This window comes from Anomalospiza imberbis, chromosome 2 (assembly GCF_031753505.1).
Source record: "Anomalospiza imberbis isolate Cuckoo-Finch-1a 21T00152 chromosome 2, ASM3175350v1, whole genome shotgun sequence".
Lineage (NCBI taxonomy): Eukaryota > Metazoa > Chordata > Aves > Passeriformes > Viduidae > Anomalospiza > Anomalospiza imberbis.
The window spans coordinates 56,293,203-56,316,624 of NC_089682.1; the positions used below are offsets into that span (position 1 = coordinate 56,293,203).

General features: G+C 49.3%; 1 long non-coding RNA gene across 2 annotated transcripts; it reads right to left on the reverse strand.

The window, feature by feature from the left end:
- Nucleotides 1–11,734: 11,734 nt before the first annotated feature.
- Nucleotides 11,735–16,247, reverse strand: LOC137468941 (uncharacterized). Of its 2 annotated transcripts, XR_010996269.1 has the most exons (3): nucleotides 16,173–16,247; nucleotides 12,481–12,559; nucleotides 11,735–12,195 (listed from the first exon to the last, which is right to left on the reverse strand). It is a non-coding gene; the product is annotated as an uncharacterized lncRNA (long non-coding RNA). The 2 variants fall into 2 exon arrangements; XR_010996267.1 differs by lacking the exons at nucleotides 11,735–12,195; nucleotides 16,173–16,247 and adding an exon at nucleotides 13,153–14,013 and having other exon boundaries at nucleotides 12,291–12,559.
- Nucleotides 16,248–23,422: the final 7,175 nt, after the last annotated feature.

Genomic DNA, 23,422 nt, shown 5'->3' on the forward strand with positions numbered 1-23,422 from the left:
TCCATGTGCATCATTTTCTCCCCATTCTTTTTTCCATTCTCTGATTCCAGACACCTCCCCAAAGCCCCTCACATTTCTCCTAAATTGTATGCACCATTTTGTTTGCTGACTCTTCCTTCTGTGCTAGCAGTGCCTCCTCCTGCTCCGGGCCCAGCTACCACATTATGTACTGCAGAGACTGCTTTGCAAGACTTCAGAAAAGCTTTGCCTGCTCTTCAAAGAGAGAAGAGCACATTGCTATTTGATTTTTAAAGGCAGCCTGTGTTTTAGTCAGGAAAAAAACCTGATCTGGCCTATCAGTGCCATAAGATGGAGAATAAAGCCAAGAATGCTGAATTAAATCTTAAAAAGTTGTGCTCTGTCAGCACAAATGTGAAAGATATGTTTTGTGTCTGTGGAAATCCCAAAAGAACATTTTGGAGGATACCTACAAGTGTCCAGACAAACCACTATGCAGGAGCAGGCACTTCCCAGGGAAGGCTCTGTGTCCCTCAGTATTCCTGGCAAAGCAGCATTGCTGGTGACCCTGACACCCAACACACTTTCATTCATTGTAAACAGCACTGATGGAAAAGCAGTTTTGATCTGGTTTTCACGGGTACATTAAATGAAATGTTACTTAGAGAAATTGTTCCACCATTGCAAAGCTCTTCCCAGATTTTAAACATATGATTATGCACTTTCAGTCCTGTGTAACGTCAGGAAGAATTACAGTGTGTCACCTCTCGTCCAGTATCTCACGTCTGTGTACGGAGTCAGTCTTTTGGCTTTAGATCCTGGGGATGGAGCAGTGTCCTCTGCCCATGAGACTGACTGAGGGAGGACAGACGTTAATTCATTTAGTTCAGCCACTAGACTGTCTTCACCAAATTTTCTTATTCTCCCCCTGAATTGCTGCTCAGCAGCACTTCAGCCCCAGGGTTTCTGCTCCATACTGATCTCCTGAGATGAAAGCTGCCAGCCAGCTCCATTAATGGCATGTCTGTGGGTCTGGCAGGTCCTGAAGCCACAGGTCACACAGGGACTGCTGATTGCCAGAGCCTGGGAACTGCTCTGGAAGCAGTGTCTTGGAAGCAAAGCCTAATAAAAAACCTCTCTTCTTGCTGCCATAGAAACTGAACAGACTGAACAACTTGTTATGTCTCTCATCTTCAACAACTCAACACCTGAAGTGACTTGACCTATGAAGATATTTGCATTAAGTATCACACAATTGCTGAAGAAATGGGATTGAATGGAAAAACAAAAGAGAAGAAAAATCTCCCAAAGGTCCTTTGAAAGCTGCTGGGCAAAGGCAGAGTTTTTGAGAAATGGAGGCATTTCTCTGGAATGAGAATCAAGGGAACAGAGAGGCCAAGAAGAGATTGTTGGCCAAGAAGAACTCACTGTGGACATGGAAGAAACCCAGAAGGGTGACTTCAAGCTCTGCTGGGACCCAGCAAACCACAGGACCAGCAGAGCTGGAGGCTTCATGGGTATGTTGCTCCTGGGCAGCATTTTCCATCCAGCACCCCATTTCTTCTTCAGATAGCCGTGGCAGTGTGAAGATGCATTTCCTGGGGAGCAACGATTGTTGCTGGAGTCCCATCTTACAAAGAAGTCTCACAATGAGATTGCTGGAGGAACCTCCAGCATTCACTGCAGCTCTTGCAGGACCCTGCAACAGCCAAACATCCCCTGGGAGAGATTATGGAACAATAAGTTTTTGGTTTATATGTTTAATGTGGCAGTAAATTAGAGGAACTCTGTATTTATTTGTGAATTTCAAAAATCCAGATATTAGCCATGAGCCATGACATACTTCCAGTGATATTTTTTGCAACCCCATGGCACAGGCTGCTCAGAGTTGATCTCTTTGCTCCCAGCACATCTTTCTCATAACCAGGGAAGACTCTCTGGTGCCTGCAGCAAAGCCTTCAGGAATAAACCTTCTCACCGTGCCCTGCTGACACCAGAGCCCCCTTCCCTTTGGTCTCCACTGTGACTCTTGGCAGCAGGCACTGCTCAGGGCTCAGCCAGATGTGGCCCTTTGGAGGCTGGGATGGATGACCCCTCTGTGTGGCAGGCAGCCTCCCTGAGCCCTGCTGCAGCTCAGCGTGCTGATGGCAGCCTGCGGAGCAGCCCGGAGCCTGCAGCCAGACTGGGCACGGGCAGGGCTCTGGGCATCCTCCTTTGGCCTGGGTAGCTTTCCTGTTTGCCCCTGCTGGGTTTGTCCTGCCATGCCCTGAGTGATGCCAGGCAGGCATGGACTGGATCCAGAGGCTGCTCCCTGATGAAGCAATACCATTTGCTTGGCTGAAGAAGCTGCCCCACCTGCTCAGCTGGGTGCCTCCTGCCAAGGCAGTGGAAACTGTGCGAGTCCCTTCTCTTTGCCAGAGACTGCAAACCAGAGCGGGGCTGTTTTGGGTGGGACAGCCCAGGCAGGTCAGAATTATTCACAGACATGGGCTGCCTTTGACAGTCACAATTTATTGTAGGTGTCATCTTTCTCCCTTGCAGGTACCACCCTGCCTGCTTGCAAGTGTATGGTCAGAAGCAGCAAACCCCACGAGCACCTAGGCCATGTAGCCCTTATCTGTGCCCCATCCCTTCGCTGGGTTCTCACCCCAAACTGGGCAGCACCTTGCACTAGGTCCTGGGCACTCAGCTGTGATACCCTGGTTCAATATCACAGCTCCTGGACTTGCTCCAGGATTTGTTGTTTGGGATTTTTTCCACTGGTTTTCTTTTTTTATTTTTCAATTTTTAAATTTTTGTGCTAGTTTTTAAATGCTTATTTTGTGTTTTAATTTCATGTTGAAATTGTAGGCACCCTCCCACTGGGGGCTGGGCATATGTACACCCAAGCAACTCCCACATGGACTCTATTCTGAAACAAAAGGATTTAATTCTGAATAAATCAGTTTAGGACTAAAACTATTTTTGCTTTACTTAATCATCCAACTGCTCTGTACTGGTTTCTTCAGAGGTGGTTATTTCAGCCTAGTTTTCCATGAAGATACTGGATGCATGTGCAATCTACTGAATAATGATGTTGGCATCACAGAATGGTCTCCTCTGGAATATTTAGGTTTTTCACAACAAATTATTCATGGAAATGGGGCGTCCCAAAGTAGTGTCTTCCAAGCAAATGCCTCCCAAGCACTAGGTGCTCCCTGCTTCCTGGCTGGACTAGGCTAGGAATGCAACCATAAATGGTTTTATTGGACATAAGTTTTTGATGTCCATAAGTTGTTGGACAGTGTCTTGGATCAAACATTAGGGGTTTGGGCCATGGTTTTGGCGTAGCAGTAACACTTCCTAAAGAGGAAACAGATGATGGTTCTTTTCCTGTGTTAGTTTTGGCATGTGTCACTCTCACAAACCTCTTAAATTAATCTAATGAAGTTTCAGGCTAGACAGGCCCTCATGGCATGGAGTGAAGGGGAGGAAGAAGGTGTATCCTGTTGGCTGTGCTCAACTCTGGAGAGAGATGCATACCAAACAGCCCCTCAAATGCACCAGAATTATATCCAGAATAAGTCCAAGTTGTCCCTGCCAGGGCTCAGCCATGTCATTTTCCCCAAAATCCCTGCTCTGGGATGACGATGTGGGATAGATTGTGGGTGCTCTTCTGTTTTAGGGCAGAGACCCTCCAAGGACTCAAAGGCAAGTGGGGAATTCCCCGGGAGATGATGGGAGGTGACATGTGAGCAAATGCTACCCAAACACACATCTCTGCATCTCTGGACAAGGATCTGGCATCAACCTGTCCAGGGGAAGTCCTGGGGCATCCCCTAGAAGGATTTGGATTAATTATGCTCAGCATGGATGAGGCATGGTTGGACACTGAGGTCTAGTTCCATGGAATGCTGCCTACCATGCTCACAGTGCTAACAGGGATGTAGCTGACAGGATATGTGAAGGAATATTCCAAATTTCTGTCCAGTGTAGGTGCATTTTGACTTGTTCCTGTGAAAACCACAATAAGCCCTATTGACCTTATGATTTGACATGCAGTTTTTATTTCAGAAAGCACTTCTGACTGCTGCCTTCTCAGCAGCACACCGGTACAGAGGGTGGCAGGGGATGGGCACTGGAGGGGGCTGAGGCTTCAAGTGTGCTAATTAATTTATGACAAATTATTTAGGGAAATGGGAGAGATAGCACCAGACAAGTGAAAGTGCCAACAAACTTTACTCATTTGTCTGTCCTACCTCACAAGCAGATCTTTTTCTATGAGTGCCTCGGAAGGGCTGAGTTCGAGCTGCCCCATTCACGTGTCCCCACAGCACCACCTGCACCTCACGCTTACTTAAAAGCAATTCTGACAGACTCCCAAAGTTGTCAAGCAAAATCCTGCAGTGTGCATGACAAAACTCAGGAGCTGCTTTGTTCTGCACCCACCAGTTTTGTAGCCAAGTAAATAGCTCCGGGGCACCGGTGACTTGAACATTGCTTTTTCATGGCTGAAAAACGATTCTATTTATTGAACATTTGTTTTACACTTGAAGGCTAAAAACTTCCTTTTTCCCACCTCCTGTTGGAGACACAGGCACCTCCAGCATGTAACCAAGAGCAAGCTGCTTCTCTGTGGGAGAAAAGCTCCATGACTCATGGACATTCACTCTTTGCTCAGTCTGTGGGCTGTGATGTCCATGCAGAAGCAGCTTGGTTCCTGTGGAGTAGAATCCCTCTAAGACAGCAAAGGTTTTTGATTCAGGGCCCTGTGGCAAATGCATGAACAGAAAAGCTCAAGGACAGTGAAACAGAAATGAGTCCTGGGTGGCAACAGTGGGCAGGTGCTCAGGCAAGGCGCTCAGTCGGTGTGCTATGACCAAGGGAGCATCACTGGCTGCCTCGGTTTTGCTTTGAGGGTGTGTAACAAGTCCTCAAGGGGATGCAGAGCTCCCATTGCCTCAGGGATGGTTTTATAACATTTCACCCTCCAGGGCTTGTTCTGCCAGTGAGAACTCCTGCTTCCCTTCCTGGTTTCCTTTCTGAGCAACCACCATGTGTGTGATACTGTGTGAGACATCCTGGCAGCACTGCGCAGCAGAAGCCAACCCATGCTACCATCCCCAGAAATCCCTGCCCCAGAACTTGAGGCAATGGGCACAAACAGAAACAGGAGGCTCTGTCTAAACATCAGGAAACACTTTTGCACCATGGGAGTGACAAAGCACTGGCACTGGTTGTCCTGAGAGTTGTAGAATCTGTATTTCTGATAAGAATTAGTTTGTAAATAGTTGATTTAGTTACAATCCTCTACACAGGAGAAGAACCTTGATTTCTCATTAGTCCAGAATATGCAAGGTCACAAAATAATACATTACAATATCCGCATTTTATTTTAAACCACAAAAAATTTAAACAGTCTTAAATACTGTACAGAAAATGAGAACAAGCTGAAGTGGAAAAAGAAATCAGAATGTGACTTGTCATATTTCTTTGCTAAAAATGCCCCAGACCATCCTGTAATATAATCTAAGTTGGTCGTCACTTTGTTCTGAAAGCTTCATGTTTTAACAACATTACTATGATGGTGAAAAATAATTATAGCTACAGTAGTGATTTGCACTGTAAAATTTTAGATTCTTTTATACATAATCCCAGATTTTCATTTGAGGAAATGCACACTTAAGAGAGAACTGCAAACCAGGAGTATGTGTCAGGAAAATTCCTTGTATGTACGATAGGTTACATTTTATTCATAAATAGTTTATTTGTTGAAAATCATTCAGAGAACCTGAGCTGAATATGAATTTGTGTCACAGTCAATGAGTAGTGTCAGGTAAATGAAGACTGAGCATGTTGTGTTGTAGAATCATGGTATCATAGAGTTGTTAAGGTTGGGAAAGACCTCTGAAATCATGGAGTCCAACCATTAACCCAGCACTGCCATCTTCACCGCAAAGCAGTTTCCCCAAGTGCCACAAACACATGTTTTTTGAGCACTGCAAAGGCTGGTTCCCCCTTGTCTATGGCTGTGGGGAGCCTCCAGCTGCCTGTGGGAGCATGGTGCAGTGCAGACCGGGGCTCTGTGTACATTTTTGCCCTTAGGCTTTGTCGAAAGCTGCAGAAATCTCGGGCTGAGTGGCTGTGGAGGGAGGGGATGGGGGTGTCCCTGCCTGTGCCTGTGGCTGTAAAAGGCAGGAGAACAAACATGGGGGTAACCACCCTGCCCAGGGCTCTATCGGATTCTTGTCAGCCTTAACTTGCTGTCCATGTCCATGTCCATGTAGAAGAGAATATCTGTCTGTGCGGCCGGGCACAGGAATGTGCCATGGCCTGGGCCCATCCCTGTCTGGGCTTGTGGCTTCAAAATGCAAGATAATATCAGCAACCAAAGGAAGCAGCCACCTTGGCTCACCTGGCCAGCCCTGGCTGTGGGACCCACATCTCCCTGGCACACAGGAGACACTCATTCCACGGTGTTGTGGGCTACCGTCAGGCAACTGCCCGCTCTGGCAGAGCCACCACACCAGTAGGTTGGTGCCAACAGCTGGTGTCATTTTTGATTGCTTAACTCAGTGTTGGTGTCCTTGTACAAATGAGGAAGTCTCTGGCTCTGCGGATGAAGAGGGGAGTGCATCAGGCTCCTTGTGTTGTGATGCACTGGAATTGCTCGATGCCATGCTGCTCTGGCGCAGCTCAGTCCAGGAACGTGTGTGACACGTCTCTGGTCCTACTGGTGTGCATAGCACCTCTGGGATGAGACGTGTGTCCTTCCCACATATTTTCATAGGAACATGGTGAAGTACCAATGAAATGAGCTGCAGGTGTGTTTTCTATCCTGGAGGTGTAAAACTGCCACAGTGATTTCCTAATTAATTATTATACTTAATTATTTTTCCCAGGGACCTCTTCCCTGCTGACTTTTCAGTTTGGAAACATGGGCTGTCTCCACCAGCCTTCATCAGCACCGTATGTTGCACATGGAAACATCATGGTTGTGGTTGCTGTTTGCTGTAGGATTGTTTTTATCCCACATGCAGATAAAGTGTGGCAAAAGCCAGGATGTAAATCCCATAGTGGACTTTAGGAAAGAGGAGAAAGAAAATGCTTGTGACACAAGATGGGCTCCGTCAGAAGATAACAAAATTTGGGAAGATAACAAAATTACTGCTTTGGGAGGCCTTTGGGAAGATAACAAAATTACTGCTGAAGCCAGCAAGCATTTCCAGTCCAAGTTTGTTTGCCACACATGGATGTGGATCACCTAATTGCCTGGGCCATAGCTATTGGGAAATAATGGCTATAAATTATTTCTGGGATAAAATTTCTTCCACTCACCCTCTTCGATGATGTTTATGTTTATTTACTGAGGAATGATTTGCAGACAATGCATCTCATCCCAACTCACCCCTTCTCCCACGTGTGGCAGTGAGCGCTTGGAAAGGGGAGCAGCGGGGCAGCCTCCCCTGCCCGGAGGGTGTGCCCACCACACTGCGGAAGGTGAAAAGCTTTCACCCAATTTCTAGCATGGGCTGCATGGACTTTTTCCAGGAAACGTTCAAACCATCCCCAGGGGGCCAGGTTGAGGACGGCATCCCTGCCGCCCTGTCACTCACCCTTAGGTCTGGGACCCCCACGGGCACAGGCATTGACATCTGCCCAACCCATCCTTCCCTCCAGAAAGGCAGCAGCTTCAGCGGGGGCGTCTCAAGGACCAAATCGAGCCCTCGCCGGACAGCTGGACCACGCTGGAGCTCCAGCAGCCCCGAAAGACACGATGGGCTGCAGCATTTTTGCCACTCCTATCCCGAGATTCCCGGCAGAGAGGGCGGGCGGGCTCCGCACCGCCCAGACGCGCTGAGGGTGGGCAGCGGGGGCAGCAGGCGGAGCGGCTTGCTCCGTGTGCCTTTGCCGGCGCCGGGGCGCGACCCCCGTGCCCCAGCGGCGGGGAGAGCGCGGGCAGCCGCTCCCGGCGCGGCATTCCCGGCGTTCGGCAGGGTGCAGCTGCCCTCTGCCGGCCTCCCTTGGAAAACAGCGTGCGTGCGCTGCTCCGCGGCCGGCAGGGCTCCTTGGGAACCAGCCCCGCTGCCTTCCGTGCGGCGCCACATCCGCCCGTGGAAGCGTGCGGAGCTGGTATTTCTGCCTGGCTTTCCCTGGGCTCGGTCGTCCTTTGTGCGATGAGCGCAAAACTCGAACTTAAACTGTAGCCATCGGTGCTGGAGCGCCTGCACTGCATGGAGAGGGTGGGACAACGGAGGTGCTTGGTGCTGGTTGTCAGATGCTTCAGTGTCCCTGGATGCTTCTTACACTTCTGGGTTTTCTGATATGTCTATGTCATCCCCAGCCATTTCTGCTCCCGGCAGAGGAGATATGGCTTAGTCGGATCTAAGTCGAAAATCCCTGAAATAGAATTTTAAAAGCATATTTAAATTCCTGTTTTGAAAGCAAATCTCATCCTTTGTCCCAGAGGAGAATTGGGGCTGTCATGCTGGTGCATTCAGCAGTCAGTGCTTCATTGCTGGTGAGCACCAGAGAAAGCAGAGGTGACGAATTCCTTCACACTTACCCCACATCACTGCTGGCATTTTGGGGTCTGGAGGCTCAGTGCTGCAGAACTACGTCAGCTGCAGGTGGGTAGCAGAGCATCCAGCCTGGGTGTGACCATGCAGGTGACAACACTGTTGTCTCCTGTGGTTGGCACTGAAGGCAGCTGGCTGAGTTGGCAGAGCTGGTCCTGATAGCTCACACGTTACTTGGGTGCTCCAGAATTTGGGTTGGTTTACTCCCTATAGCCAAGAAGCAGAAGGACTAAGTCACAGCTCTGTTTTTTGCCTGCTAGGTCTTCCCAAGGGATTTCTCAAGGATGCTGTGAGTGATGCTGTATCCATCCATCCATCCATCCATCCATCCATCCATCCATCCATCCATCCATCCCAAGGTGTGTGGAGAGGATAGCTGTGACTCTAAACTGAGTTTTGAAGTGGCATTGCTATTTAGCTTCACCTGACACAAAGATGCAGTGTTACCCCAGATTTTCTGTAAAGCCTCTTTCCATGCAAGTGTCAAAGAGAGGCTGGAAGGAGAGACCATGTGAGAAATAACAGGATTTTTAGTGCCCAGATGGGTATGATCTCCAGCTGTGCACAATTCCAGACAATGGCTATACAGGGAGAGCTCTGGAAATGCAGTTTTCACTTATCATAAATGAGGAGTCAAACCAGGAAGGCCAGGCACAGAAAAAGGAGCCCCTGCCAAAGTGCCTGTGGGCTGTGGAAGAGCAGAGGGGCAGAAGCACTGCTGAGCCAGGATGCACAGGGATGCCTGGGTGAGATATTCGACCACAGCATTCCATGGAGATCTCAGGTCCACTATAGCATTTGGCAGCATCTCTGTGCAGGCAACTTTTTTCTACTGAACTTTGTTTTCCTTCTGTTTTCTCTCCATTGCAGTCCTGGGTTTCCCAGCCTTCTCCACTGGGTGCTGGCTGGGCAATGCCATGACATCTCCAAATTCTTGTCATCCTCAAAGGAAAGTCCCCACACTTGGTGGTGCCTGCAGAGCATCAGCAGCAGGAATAGAGGGAATGGGAAGTGCAGTCTGGGAATGTTAGCAGGGAAGAATAGGAACTGTATTTCTCTTGCTCTACTTGGAACAAAAAAGATGATTTAAAGTGGAACAGTCCCTCTCAAGCCTTTTAATTTAACGTGATTGATGATAATTTGGTTGGACAACTACAATTCTCACAAATACTTTGGTGTCATTTTGGAGAATGGAAAAAGCATTATGTTGATTTGAGCTACAGAATTACCAGTGGTCACTGAAGTGTACAAATAAAAATAACTCTTACAGGATGGTTTGGGATTGGAATACTAAATGCAACAGTGGTTGTTGCTTTCAGGAAATTGTAGATCGACTGATTCAATATTAACTGTTTTAAACATAACTAGCAATACAGCAGAGTTTTAATTAAAAGTGCCTAGAAGTAAGGAATTATTTTAGCAATTCAAACAGGAGCTAAAAATGAGATTTTCACCCTTTTGTAAAGCAGGACACTGTTGAAGGATGATCTCTTTTTTTTTCTGAAGAATTTAAGTTGCTATTCTGGGTCTGAAGTGGCAAAAAGACATGGGATTATTGTTTTGCCCAAGACAAGACAGCAATGAGCATGGAGCCTGAAAGAGAATGATGTCCCCACTCCAGCTCCTGGGCTTTGAGGCCAGGGTGTTCCAGTGTGGCAATTTCAAGAGATGCTGCAGAACCAGGATTTCCATGGCCAAGGCAGTTTTCCCCTGTTGTGTGTTTGAAGATCCCTGGCAGTGGAGATCTGGGTCCCAAGGCCCAGGTCCTGTCAGAAGAGACATATATCAACTGCTGAAAACGTGTCTTCAGGACAAAATTCTTTTGAGAAGGAAGAATTACTGTTACCTCCTGCCTGGTGAAGCTCCATCAACTCCTGACAGCCTCTGGGACTGGGGTTTGGTGGCAGCTGGTATGGGATCTTGCCATGACTGTGAACCACAGGTGTTTTTTGCTGGTCTGGAACCTGAGCTTGAGAGTGAAGCCGAGCATCTACTTAAAAGCTTCAATGCAGGGATGTCTAAATGAGAGTTGGAGATTTGCTCCCCTCTTCAGACCTCACAGACATTCAGTCTTCTCCAGCCTAGAGTTACTCAGATTGCATGGGACAATTATCCACCTAAACCTGGCAGCAACCACTTCCCTGTTCCCTTGGATTTCAAAGAAAAGTCCTTGTCCTGGAAGCTGCACTTTCCATCCCAGAGATAACTAACTTTCTGCCTAGATGGCAACGCTGCAGTAGCAGGAGTGGTGGAAAGAGGAACAAAGATGCTATTATTTATGCACTTGTTACTCAGCTCTTGTTTATAAAAGCAAGTATTTGTAGTCACTTCCCACCATAGGGAGGCACTGATACACACTGTGTGACATTTTCTGTGGGTGCCAGACTCCTCACTCAGCTGTGCTCTCGCCCCCCTGGCCCTTTGCTGGGGCCAGCCCCTGTGGGTAACCCTGTGGATCCCACTGTGTGCATAATTACCAACACAGATGCCTGTGCCAGTGTAGCAAATTACAGCACAGGCAGCACAAGTCAGCCTCGAGTTGCACTGCCAGCAACAAAGGATTCCTGCAGTCGGTGCAGGTCCTGCTGCTGGAGAGGGCAGCAGTGGGGACAGGAGAGGGAGGAAGGCTTTGCTGTCCATTAGCGAGGCTTGGGCCCCAGTATTTTTTCATTTTCTGATTAGTTTGTCCATTTTGAAGAGGACAAAAAAGCAGAGTTAGGTGAGAGATAGGAAACTGTTGTTCGGGTGAGCACATGCTGAAGTTTCACTGTTACAGCACAGTCCTGTGTGAGCCTCAGTGCTCTCGGGGGCTGTGGGAACAGCTGAAAGGTTACAAATAAAAATATAAAAGTGCTTCAGGCTCACCCCTCCGCTCAGAGACTTAGGAGATGTTGCACATGCTCTGCCAGGCAGTGGGATGTAGGTCAGAGTTGTTCCCTCCCTTCGTGTTGAATCCTCACCCCGAGCTCCAAGATACGTGGGCTGCTCCCCACCCCTAGCAAGGGCGAGTGGCAAGTGGGCAACTGACCCAGCCTGAGGGCAATAACCCAGCTAGTGGGAGCATCCCTGCCCAGAGGATGCCCTGGAGGAGCTTGCATCCTCAATTCCTCTGTCTGCCAGGAGCCCCGAGGTGCCCTGCAGGTGGGAAGCCTCCCCAGGCAGGTTTGGTTGGGGCTGGAGGAGTCGCTGCTGCAGGACTGTGTGTGCTCCCACTGTCTCAGCCAGGCAAAGATCTCTGCGGACATGCTTGGCTCATCCTGCTGTGTCAGGAAATTCTTTCAGACATTCAGCCTACATTTCTGCTTTCTTAATCCCACTCTTAATGTTCTTTGCTTAAGCCCTTGGGGCAGTAAATAGGAGGCAGTTTAGCAGGAATAGCTAAGTAGCTGTAATGAGATTTCTGCTCAGGACAGTCTTGCCTCTCTGTTCATCTGTGTCATGCCACTTCTGCTTGAGTCAGCGTCCCCTGGAGAGATGTGCCGCTTGCTGAGGTCTTCCCCCAGGATTTATATTTACTTCTTTCAAATCACAACCAATTACTGTTTAGATGCCTCTCCCTCTGTTCCTATGGCTGGCTGTAGGTTCTTCAGCTTCTAGCAAAAACTGGGGAGCAGAGGTCCTTCCCACCTGAAGTTTGTCCATTCTCAGTTACAGCTGCTCCTCACAGTGAGGTGGTTTCCTGCAGCATTTCCAAGTGTAGGAGTAGTGTCAGTGTGGCATTCACTTTGACCTCAACTTCTCACAGACACGAGAGAGTTTTTGTAGGTCTCAAGCTTCCTTTCTGCTCTAACAATGACTCTTTCCTTTTTATTTCCAAGATTTACAAATTCATTTAAGTGTTCTACAGTTACTGCTTCCTATTGACTTTATTTACTTTTCACTTTTGTCCTGCCTCATTCTTTCTCACTTTACAATGAAGTTCTTTGAACTCCTGCCCAGTCTTTCTGCTTCTCCCTTTTCACACCTCCTATTCCTCCCAGGAGTGAGACACTCAATGAGGTGGGCAGCAGCTGCAAAGGTCCACAGAGAAGCTGCTCTTAGCCCTAAAATGCAACTGGAAAAGAGGGCTAACTTCCCTGTACCCGCCCATTTCACCCAGCTGATAGGAAATTTGCCTACTGAGCCTGCTGCAAACTGCTCCCAATTATCCTAATGGTCCTTTAGTGCTGTAGTCCTACAGGGATTCTTACCCTTGGATGCCCTCCAAAGCCCTTCTGCTGCACCCCAGGGCACACAAAACACACCCTTGGCACCCATTGCTATGAAAAGGCACCTCACTGGCAGGCTATGACATATTATTTCAGACCCTTGGAACTGGGAAACCGTGGAAAAACAACAATTACACTTAATGACTGTGGGGGCACAGTGCAGGACTCCAAGCCTGGGCCAGCTCTGAGAGGCCAAGCCACCTTCCAGCTGGCTGGCTACAAGCCACTGTGTGCCCATGGAGATGCTGTCCCTGGCTCAGGGAGGAGATTGAGATGGCTGCCATCAGATGGAGATGTGCCTGTGCTGCACAGCCACAGAGCTCAGTCCTGCTAAGCAACACCAGCTGTAAGGGCTAGAGCAGCTCGGGCACAAAGTCACCTGAGATTGCAGGGTGCTCAGCTGTGCTGCTCCAGCTGTCTGAGCTCACCTGGACCAGCTTCTCCTGCAGAGTTCCCCCCAGGCAGCCAAAGATCCTTAAGGGCAGGTGGAGGTGCAGAGGAATCTGTAGCAGCAGGGAGGTTTGCTCTGCGTGTGGCAATGAATAGAAATGTGTGCAGTGTCATCCACTTCTCCTGCGGCACTGCCTGGCCTCCTGCTGACCTGCCCAGCCTGCCCTCACCTGAGCACCAAGCACCTGGCTGGAGAGCAGGATGGATTTGTTGAGGGACTGTCAGGGAGCAGTCTCCACAGTTTTAAGCATTTTTCATTCAACATATTCCCTGCTATTGCAGGAGGTTTGGATGCAGCAGTGTGCCTCAGCACAGTCTAGCTTCTAATGTTTTGTAACAATAAGTCTGAATTTTATTATAAGATGCTGGAAACTTTTTTTGGCCTGTGGTGTGCAGGGAGATGTGAGCAGCTCATTCAGGGGTCTCTGTTGCATGTGAGTGCATGGTCTCTGACGGATGTTGTTCCTTACAGGTCCATGCCTTTGCCAGTGTGTTTCAGCCTCAGCCCAGCCTCCTCCCATAATGTTTATCACCTCTGAAAACACCCACAGCATTTCAATTAGTCTGTTTGGGAAGTAATTGATATTATCAGATGTATGTGTCAGAAGGAATTTGTCCCTAGAGCAATTAGGTTGGTTGGCTGTCTTTCATGGGATGTCTCTTGATTTATATAAATTGCAGTAAATATAGGCTTGGCCTCCTGTTAGTCAGGCTGGGACTGGTCCGACGGGGTGATGAAAGCTCCCGGGTTTAATGTCTCTGCATATTTCCTCCTAGGTGAGCTCCTATATTTGCTGGCTGCACGTGTGCACAGATGGTCACCTGTGGCCCTCCTTGAGCCCTGCAAACAGCAGCTGCACACTGCAACACAGAGCAGAGCAGCCTCACACCATCCCTGAGCCATCCTGTTGAAACAAAATGGGCACATTTGCTTCAAACTCCTTCTTGGAGCAGCTGGCGTGAGATGGCCTCTCTGGCTCTTCCTGTTATGTTACAAATTGATGTTCAAACAATAAGTGATGTGAAATTGTGCCCTTCCTGTGACAGCTGCGGAAGAAGTCTGCATGTGTCGTACACAAACAGGCCCTGACCCAGGCACCTCAGGGTTTGACTAAGCCTGTTGAGGGGCTTCAGATATGACATGTTGTGTGCTTCCTGGATGAAACTCGGAGGAAATGCCTGCTGGTTCCAGAAGGCAAAAAAGCCATAGGATGTGCTGGGGCAACAAGCAGGGTAGAAAGCCACCTGAAGATGACAGCATGCTCTAGTCCCCTTTTAATGGACCGGAATAGCTCCTGTGGATCTCAGGTCCAGAGACCTTCCTCTTGCAAAGCCTCTGCTCTGGAAGGGCCAGGGAAGTCACATCTCCAGTCACAAAGAAAAGTAATATATTTTCTCCTCTGGGGAGTGGTTCTGGAAGAGCTGAAATTGTGCCGAGCCAGAGCTGTCCCTGCCTGGCAAAGCCAGTTTGCTCTCACAGACCGGAATTCAAACCTCCTCTTTCACAAGTAGCCATGTCCACCCAAACCCTCCTGCCCTTGTGGTGCCTCCTGATGGTGACATCCATCCCTTGCCCTGGTTGGGGTAGCCTTGCATTGGAGCTCTCACTTGCGGTGAGCTGAGGTTTTCAAGTCTGGTTCTGCCACCGCAGTGGTTTGGGAGAAATGTAAACCAACCAAAAAATGAAGCCGTGCTCAGGACCCTGTTGCCAAGGCCGAGACAGGGTGTGCACCGTGTCCCAGAATGACTTCCACCCCAGCAGCAATCACGGTGAGACATCTCCTGTGTCTTTAAGTGCTTCCTTCCATTGTGCCCTCCCTCACTGCCCCTGGCCCACATGGAACAACTTGCAATTCCCTCTAGTGTAGGTGGGTGCATTCCCTGGGACCAGGGGCTCCCTCGTGGTCTCTTTGCAGCATGGAGGGGACATTGGCATTCTCATCTTTGTGCTCTTGCTCCTTTTCTCCCTGCACCCAGAAGTGGGCACTTACCACCAAAGCCGTGCCTTCGCCGCCAGCTTATACCTGGTGGTGCCGATCCACCCGTGGGCCCTTGGCTCACCTTCCTGCACCACAAAGCACTTCCATTGAAACTGTCTGCTGAACATGATCACAGAGAGTTGCTCCAGCACAGCTGGCAGGTGCAAATAACTTCCTAAATCAAGGTGCCACTGTTACCCAGGATGCAGAATTATAACTTGCCCAAAAAGAGAAATCTTGATCATTGTCAAGAAATGCCTTGGTGAGCATTGCTGATGGTGGTGCTCATGTATCTTACTGCCTCTGAAACATCCTCAAATGCCTAAGAGGTTGCATAAATACATATTCTAGACAATATTCATCCCTCACATGTTAACACAACTGTTAAGCTACAAACAGCAGATGAGTAAAGAGAGGAAGGAAGATGTTTGATTACTGTAGGAACCCAAAGGACAGTAGAGCCAGGGAGCAAACTGTTTTTCCTGGCTTTGCCCAGAGGCAATTCTCTGATCATCATATCCAGAATTCATGCATTCCTCTAAGGTGAGGGTCCTGGGTCACGTGCTTTTTGCTCCAGGGCCAGCTAGAGACCGAAGATCCCTGGATTTATTCTTGTTGCGACTACTACATGTGGATATATTGCTATTTGATGCTTAATCAAACAGAAACGTGCATAAATATAATGTTATTATAGTAATAATGATAAAAACCAAACCCAAATGACAGAATTGCAAGAAGACACCAAATTACTCTGAAATTAGTCAGACTGTCAAAAATGAGAAAAATGCCTTAATTCCCACCCACCTCTGGGTGACACAGGTTGACAGCCTGTAATTGCATCATGACACACCAGTTTGCTCTCAGGGCTGGGATGAGGGTTTTCAGGAGGAGGGAGGTGGCAGGGGAGGAGAAGCAAGCTGAGCACGGCCAGCAGTGCTGGTCACTCCAGGTGCATGCTCTAACCTGGCATCCTCTCCTGCATCAGCTGCGGGTCTGGGACCTTCATTCCCTTCACTTGCCCCCTTTTTGCCTTTACTATCCACCTTCAGTTCATGGCTTGGTTGTATGCACCCAGATACTCCCTGCACAGGTTTATAATGGCTCATTTCCTCACATGTGCTTCTGCAAAGGTGTTTGTGTGGCAGCAACTTGCAGCTGCTGCTGATGCTGTCTCCTCTGTTCCCTTGCAAGCACAGGCAAGCCTCCCCTCTCAGCTGTGCAAAGAAGGGGCTGGGGTCAGTCTGCCCTCCTCATCTGGGGCGCTCAGGGCAGGATATTTTCAGCGTGCAGAGCACATTTTGGTGCAGCTCTGCTTGCCTAGCCTACCTCAAAATCACACATAGTTCTCCCTGCTTTCTGGGTGTCTGGGAGACAGGGAAAGCACACAACCTGTGGGTTGGTGGGCTGGTGGCAGAAACAGAAATATCACAAGTTCAGCAAGGGTAGGTCCCCATTCTCTGGTAGGGCCATCAGCTCCTTCAGCCTGTCACTTTAGCAAGTCACTGTCCCTGTTTCCCTTCTTTCCTGCCCAACTACGTTACACAGGCAGTGATCTTTGAGGCAGGAGCCTTTCCTGTGCACAGTCCAGACATGTTCCTGGAGCATTGTCTCTCCTGTCACAGGTGGGAGCAGGTATTCCAGTTGATCTCCAGTATGTGAGCATGTCATTAATTTTCCTAATCCACAGGTTAAGTGAAAGCTGTACAAGCAACTTTTCTAAGATGAAACTCAAGTACACCTAAGAAAGAGTGATAATATATTGTATTTATATACCCTAAACCAGCTATTTGTTATATCATGTACCATGCTGGTAGAAACACGTTCTGAATGATGAAACTAGTGGTTTAAAATGCTGAGCTATCATTTTTTCTGAGTACTTTGATTAATTCTTATTTTCTGTTTGCACAGCACCATCTAAATTCAGCTTTCCCTCAGGTCTTTAACAGTAAAACTGCAAACAAGCCCCACTAATGAGGAGATCCTACCCTTCAAAATGTTCTTCAAAAGCATGGCTACTATGGGGGAAAGACCAGAGGTGACCCTCACCATCCTGCAATGATGCTGATCAGTTCTACCAAAGCAAGGAGAAACAATGAAGCATCTTCCCCATCCCCAGCTCTTCCTGTGTTCATAATACATCACAGCAAACCATCAATTTAGCAGGAGAATTCTCCACTGTGTAACAACACCTTCCAGCCTTCTGTGCTTTCTTGTAGTGGCATAAAAGCCACCCACAGGTCATTGGGATGTAGATCTTTGAGAGATGATGTGCATACTCCTGCTGAAAGACAGCACAACTTGTCTGCCAGAGCCTTAGTCCTGTCAGTGGGTGCCTGGAGACCCTGGTACAAGCTTGGGCAGAGATGGGCACTGTCTGGGTGCAAATATGAAATTACTTTGTAGTGGGACAGCTGTGTAGAATTTAAAGAAAACCATGCTGATATCTGTCTACCGTTGGATCATATCCAAGGAGGCCCTGTCACTTAGGGTGCTCCAGCTTCTTCTGGTGGTGCAGCCAACCTCTCCTGCAGGCCCAGCTCTGCAGTCATGGAGGAAAGGCTGCTTGGACCTTCACTCTGCTCCTAGAAACAACCCCACCCCTTTTTCTCAGAAGAAAATATTTCCTTCTTCCCTTCCCCAAGTGTTACTGATTCTTAGCTTATGCAGGGAGAAGTTTTTGATATTCCCCCAACACCTTTTTGGCAACATTCCCTCCCTCAAGGAGAGAGGCTGGGCACAGTCATCCCCTGGCCTGACAGCAAGCAATACCCTTAGCAACATCTTCAGTGCTTAACTAAGGGATCAACACTTCCTGCAAGACGCCCTCTCCTCTTAATATGGCAAGGCTGAAAGCTTCAGTGCAACAATGCTGTGGTCCAGTAGGGATTAGCATCCGCCCCTGCCCGGTGTGTCCCTCCGAGGACCCTGCACTGTGCTGACCTGACACTGACAGCAATGGACTGTGGAGTCTCTCCATAAATTCAACTTTTGGATGAATGAGTAAGCAAGCAGCTGTTCTCTTGCAGTTATTGAGACATTCCTGGGGCTGGACTGAGCCCAGCCATAACAGTAATTGCCCACATTATGATGCCAGGGGTATTGTGGTCAGCCTGACCAGCCTGCTGGCTGCGAGAAGCCCTTCCGTGGAGAGGAAGTGTTCCCTACAATGGCAGCCCTTTGCCATGCAGCAACAGCCTTGGTGAGGCTGTAACGAGGAGACCAGGTGTAGTCCACACACACTTCATTTCTTGAAATTAAAAGCTTAAAAATAACTTTTGCTGCTGTGGTGGAAAACTTTGGTGGCCCCACAGGAGTGCTTCTATGCCTGGAGTGTGGTGACTTGGTGGTCTACCACTCATGGTGAATGAGACTCCTCTTGCTCAGTGGTGAAGAAGGCCGATGGGAACCTACTTTGTCCTGCCAGGGCTTCAGTTTGAGGAAATGGACGTAATGCATTCAAAACAGTGAGGTGGCAAGCACAGAGGCACAGCATCCCCGAAGCAAAGAGAGCAGCTGTCACTGCTGCTTGCTCTGCTCCTGCCATCCCGCCACGCGAAGGCAGCCGGGGCTGCTGCCAGGGCCCAGCTCCAGAGACACTCGAGCATCGCCTCCACTAAGCAGCTTTCCTTGCAGCTCCCCGTGGCAGGATCAGCGCTGCGGATGAGCTGAGGCCACCCATGCGCTGCCGGGAGCGGGCTCTCCACACTGGCTGCAGAGCCCTCCTTAGCAGGGAGCTGTGGGCAGCTCTGGGCTTGCACAGAGCAGGGATGCCAGAGCCTGGTGCCCCACATGGTCTGGCCACAGGTCTCTGTTGGCTCTCTTCCTGCTGCCACAACCATGTAATCCCTTGCCAAGCGAGCCAGGAAAAATCTTGCAGTGGGTGCTTGGTCTGTCACATCCTGCCTGAGCTCCATCTGGCCTGGAAATTGGAAGGGGGGAGCTTACTCTGCAACTCCCTGTGCAGTGCCAAGCTGCCCAGAGACTCCATTGTTACCCTAAATACCCTTTTTCTGGTAGCATAGCCAAGGGGGAACTGCTGAAACACGGGCATCATTTATTTTTATGTTTTTGTGGGGTGTGACTGTGCACTGTGTGCTGTGCACAGCAAACCAATGGGTGTTTTCAGGGCTGCTGGGCAGCCTGGCAGGAGCACTTTGAGGTTGGCTCTGCAGTGAGATGGCTGTTTGTCTGTCTGTGGAGCTGCCTGCAGCCACCTCTGGCATAGGAGGCCTTTGGCAGCACTGCCACAGCTTAGCTGGACCTGTGGAAGTCCAGCCCAGCTCCCAGGTAATGGAAGCAGTAGAGGCCATAATGGTGGATGAGGAATCATCCTCCTGCCTTGGCTTTTGTCGCTTGCCCTGACTGGGGACATGCCTTGTATCAGGGTGTGCAATCCAGCACAGCTTGGACCCCATCCCTGCCAGCTGCTAGGGCAGCTGAGATAGCACATGCCCCACAACCTGCAGTGAATCTGGGATGTGACAGTGCCTTGCTTGGGGCTGGGGATGGAGATTCCCCTCCTGCCTCACCCAGACCAGCACTCACCTGGGTGTTCCCTGCACCTCTTCCCTGGCAGCAGCTCCAGTCCCAGAGCCTGGGCTGGCTTCTGCTGGCATAGCCTGAGGAGGGGACCAAGGGGCCAAAAGCAGTACCCAGGGGAGGCACCACCAAATCCTGTCAGGGTTGGATACCTGCAACCCCAGCCAAGGCAGAGGAACTGCTCAGCCCTGGGACACGGCAGTGGTGCTGGGCCCAGTACAACTCCCCATCTTCCAGAACTGCTGGTTTGTCCCAGCCACACCCTGGCTCCATGCCAGGAAAGTGGGGTCATCCCAACACCCCGAGAGGTGCACGCCCACAAGCACTTTAGCCATGTGCATTTTAAGGAGCAAGGGGCCATGTGGCCCCTTTTCACAAGCTGCCTTTGCAGCTTTGAGGCTGTGCATGAGAGACCCAGAGTTTCAATTTCTGCAGGTATTGAGCACTACCACCTCTCTAACACAGTCAACAGCTCTGTCACCTGGTGAAATGTCACTCCAATGGATTATGGCTGTGGCAGTGGTGGGCTGATGTGCCCTGTGGCTGCCCTTCTGAACGGAGGCACAAATTAAGCCATTTAGCAGGGATACAGTCTTCAGATCTGTTAAGTGGCCAATTTTGCTTCCAGGGTGGTGTGGCAGGTTGCACAGAGACAGAGATGGTGTGCTTATCCTTTGCCTCAGCTAAACATGCAAATACTGGGTAATCTTGGGTGCTCGGTGTAGCCCTGAGGCATTCCTTATTTGATTTGCAGCAGAAAACATTCATGTCTGACAAGGAAATCTTTCTTTTGATAGTTTTCTCTTTTTTACAGCAAACCTTCAACTTTTCTGAAGGGTCTTGGAAAAGCTAATCCTAACATCTGAGGTTTCACCTACCACCCACCATGCACATCAGTGGTGGGAACACTGGGTAGTTGGGGTTGGCACATACTGGAAGTGTACTTCTGTCACTGCAGGCCCCCAGACGGGTGATAGTTAGCATTGACTCCATGATTGAAGGTTGATCAATTGCTTTATTATCTCATCTTACACTGTATTATACTATACTTATTAAGAAACTCAGTAACCCTTACAGCCAGTCCGATACAGCTTTGACCTAATTGATCAATCCATCCAAACACCATCCAGTGTCCAATTAAGAAATCACCCTTTGGTGAACAAATCTCCATGACACATTCCACATGCGCACAACAGCAGGTGCAACAAGTGCAGATAAGAATTGTTTCTCGTTCTTTCTCTGATCTTCTCACAGCCTTCCCTGGGAAAATGCCTGGGAAAGTCTGTGCCTGCTCTCTGTGGCCAAAGAGCTGCTGCCACATACATCCACTCTTTTCCTGCCAGGAAAATATCCCAGACCCTGGAAATACCTCTTGCCAAGGAAGGGAACAGTGTTAGATAGATGCTAAGCACTCAGAAATCATCAATCTTCCTCTAAAGAAGGAAGGCTCAAGTTGTGCCTGGGTGATGGGAGGTGCTGCCCCACGCAAGCCTCAGAGGGGAACGTGGGCGTCACTTTGTGCAGAGACATCTCATTAGTTCGATGCAAAGGCCAAGCTAATTGCCAGCCTGTCACAAAACCAAGAAACCGAAATATTCACTCTGTGGTTTGCTCTGGCTTCCCCCAGGCTGCCTTGGAGCATCTGTGACACTTGCATCCCCCACTGAAATGCTGATTTGTTTCTGTCAGGCACCCAGAGTTGGTTCCTTGGTGTCAAGCTGACTCGAAGGTCACTGCTTAATTTGGTGTAAGACATGAGGACACAATGCATGGTGGGGCCAGGGTGACACGACCCTACTGAGGCTGTCTGTGTGGCACAGAGCCTACGACACCTTCCTGCAGAGGAAAGGAGTGTTCTGGAAGGTAAAATGCATGAGAGGACAAAAAGCAGCCGAGAAAAGCAGCCTGAGACCCTTAAGGATCTGTCTGTGCTCCTGGCATCTCAGGGGTCTTGGGTACCCTGTGCCAAAACAAATCCCAGATGAATGCATGGTGGACTCTGGAGTGTAGTTGGAAAGTAAATTGGTGAGTTTACCAGGAGGGGAGGAGGCATGCTGTGGTCTGTCCCCTCACAGCACAGTGCAACTGCTCCCACATGGTTTCTCCTCTCTGTCATGCAGCTTAGAGCCATTGTCCCCAGTGTTTTCCTGACTCACCTTCCCAAACCACCTCCTCCTGCCCCACTCACACAGAGCTGCAGGGTGAAGGCGTGCATTCAGCAGAGGTGTGATGCTAATAACAAGGTGTAGGGCAACATAAACAGGAAATTCTGCCACAAGATACTTCCACAAGCACTTAATCAGGCTTTCAGAGCAAACTATCACCACAAAGAGATGGAGCAACCCTATATCCTCTTGTAATGCCAGGTGGGAATGCTGCTGCTGGGGTGACAGTACTGTGCCTGGTCCAGCTGCCTTGCCTTTGGCAGCTATACCGTCCTGAAAGCAAATGTGAGAGGGAGTCAGATGTCTGGCAAATCCAAAGGAGAAGGGTTGACTTGCCAAAATTATTTAGTCTATTCAAGGCAGAGTAATAAATGCTTGTCTGAGTGGTGTCTACTCTTAATGGACGTGTTCCAAAATGGTAGGAGATGTGCTCAAAAAAGGAGTTTTTCCATTTTAATAACTAATTAAACAGCCTAACTTAGCCAGGGACCACTGCTGTGGAACTGAATCCAAAACGTAAAAGAAATAGCGGTAGCTATAGCCCGGAGCCTTAGCAGTGAACAAGTGATAGAGCAAAAACATCTGTCCCTTGGAAGAAGGTCAGAAAAGGCTGATAGTCCTCTTCCAAATGGAGAAAAACCTCTCCAGACTGGGAAATAAAACTGTTCCCATTAGACCCAGTCCTTGACAAGCCAGCCAGGGCAGTGGCAGATGCTCTGTCTGCTGCTGTGGTTCAGGCATATGGCTTTGTGTGGGCTGCAGTGGTCCGGGCTTAGCAAGGATCCAGGGTGGTGCTGCACTGCCACAAGAGCGGCTGGTGTGCCCCAGCCTGGCCCTGGCCCTTCTTGTGGTGTTGCTGGTCTACTAAATCATCTGCTGGGCTGACAGGTCCCCAGTGTCCTCATGGCTTTGCCTGCAAAGCTGGCTTAATTCCTGGCCTTGAAAGAGGCTGGGAACACAGCAGGTATGGGGATTTGCAGTTCTCAGCACATTTATCAGGAAAAACCTTTTCCATGAAAATTAGGGTCAGCCCACAGCCTCCCTCACCATATTATGCTTGTGTAAGCGATCATCTTCACCTGGGTTTCCTGATGTTGCACTGATGCCAGCTTTTTATTTGCTCTCCCCAGTACAGAGGGCATCCTGCCTTACCTTGGGGGCTGTTTTTACTGGATTTGTACAAACCTGGTTGCCTGGGTTGCCTTTGCCCTGGTGCTGCCTTTGGCTGAGGTAGGCCAGTAAGGTAAAAAATTACTGCAGAGAGGAGCAGAGTGGCAGCAAGATGCCCATGCATGTGCATGTCCACAGGGAAGAAGGCTGGAAGCTCAGGGTGTGGTGCCATATGCTGGGATGCACCACTGGACCAGGGGTCCCCACAGCAGCAGCCACTGAGAGCATGAGCAGAGACCTCACCCCACCTGGATTTGCATCCAGAACTGTGCAGCCAGACCAGGTGGGAAAAAATTGCCTGAAGAGGTGTGCTTGACAGAAAAATCTTTCTGTTTTTTCCTCTGAGAAATTCCCCAGATGAATCGGAAAAAACACAGAGAGGATGAGCTGGGCAC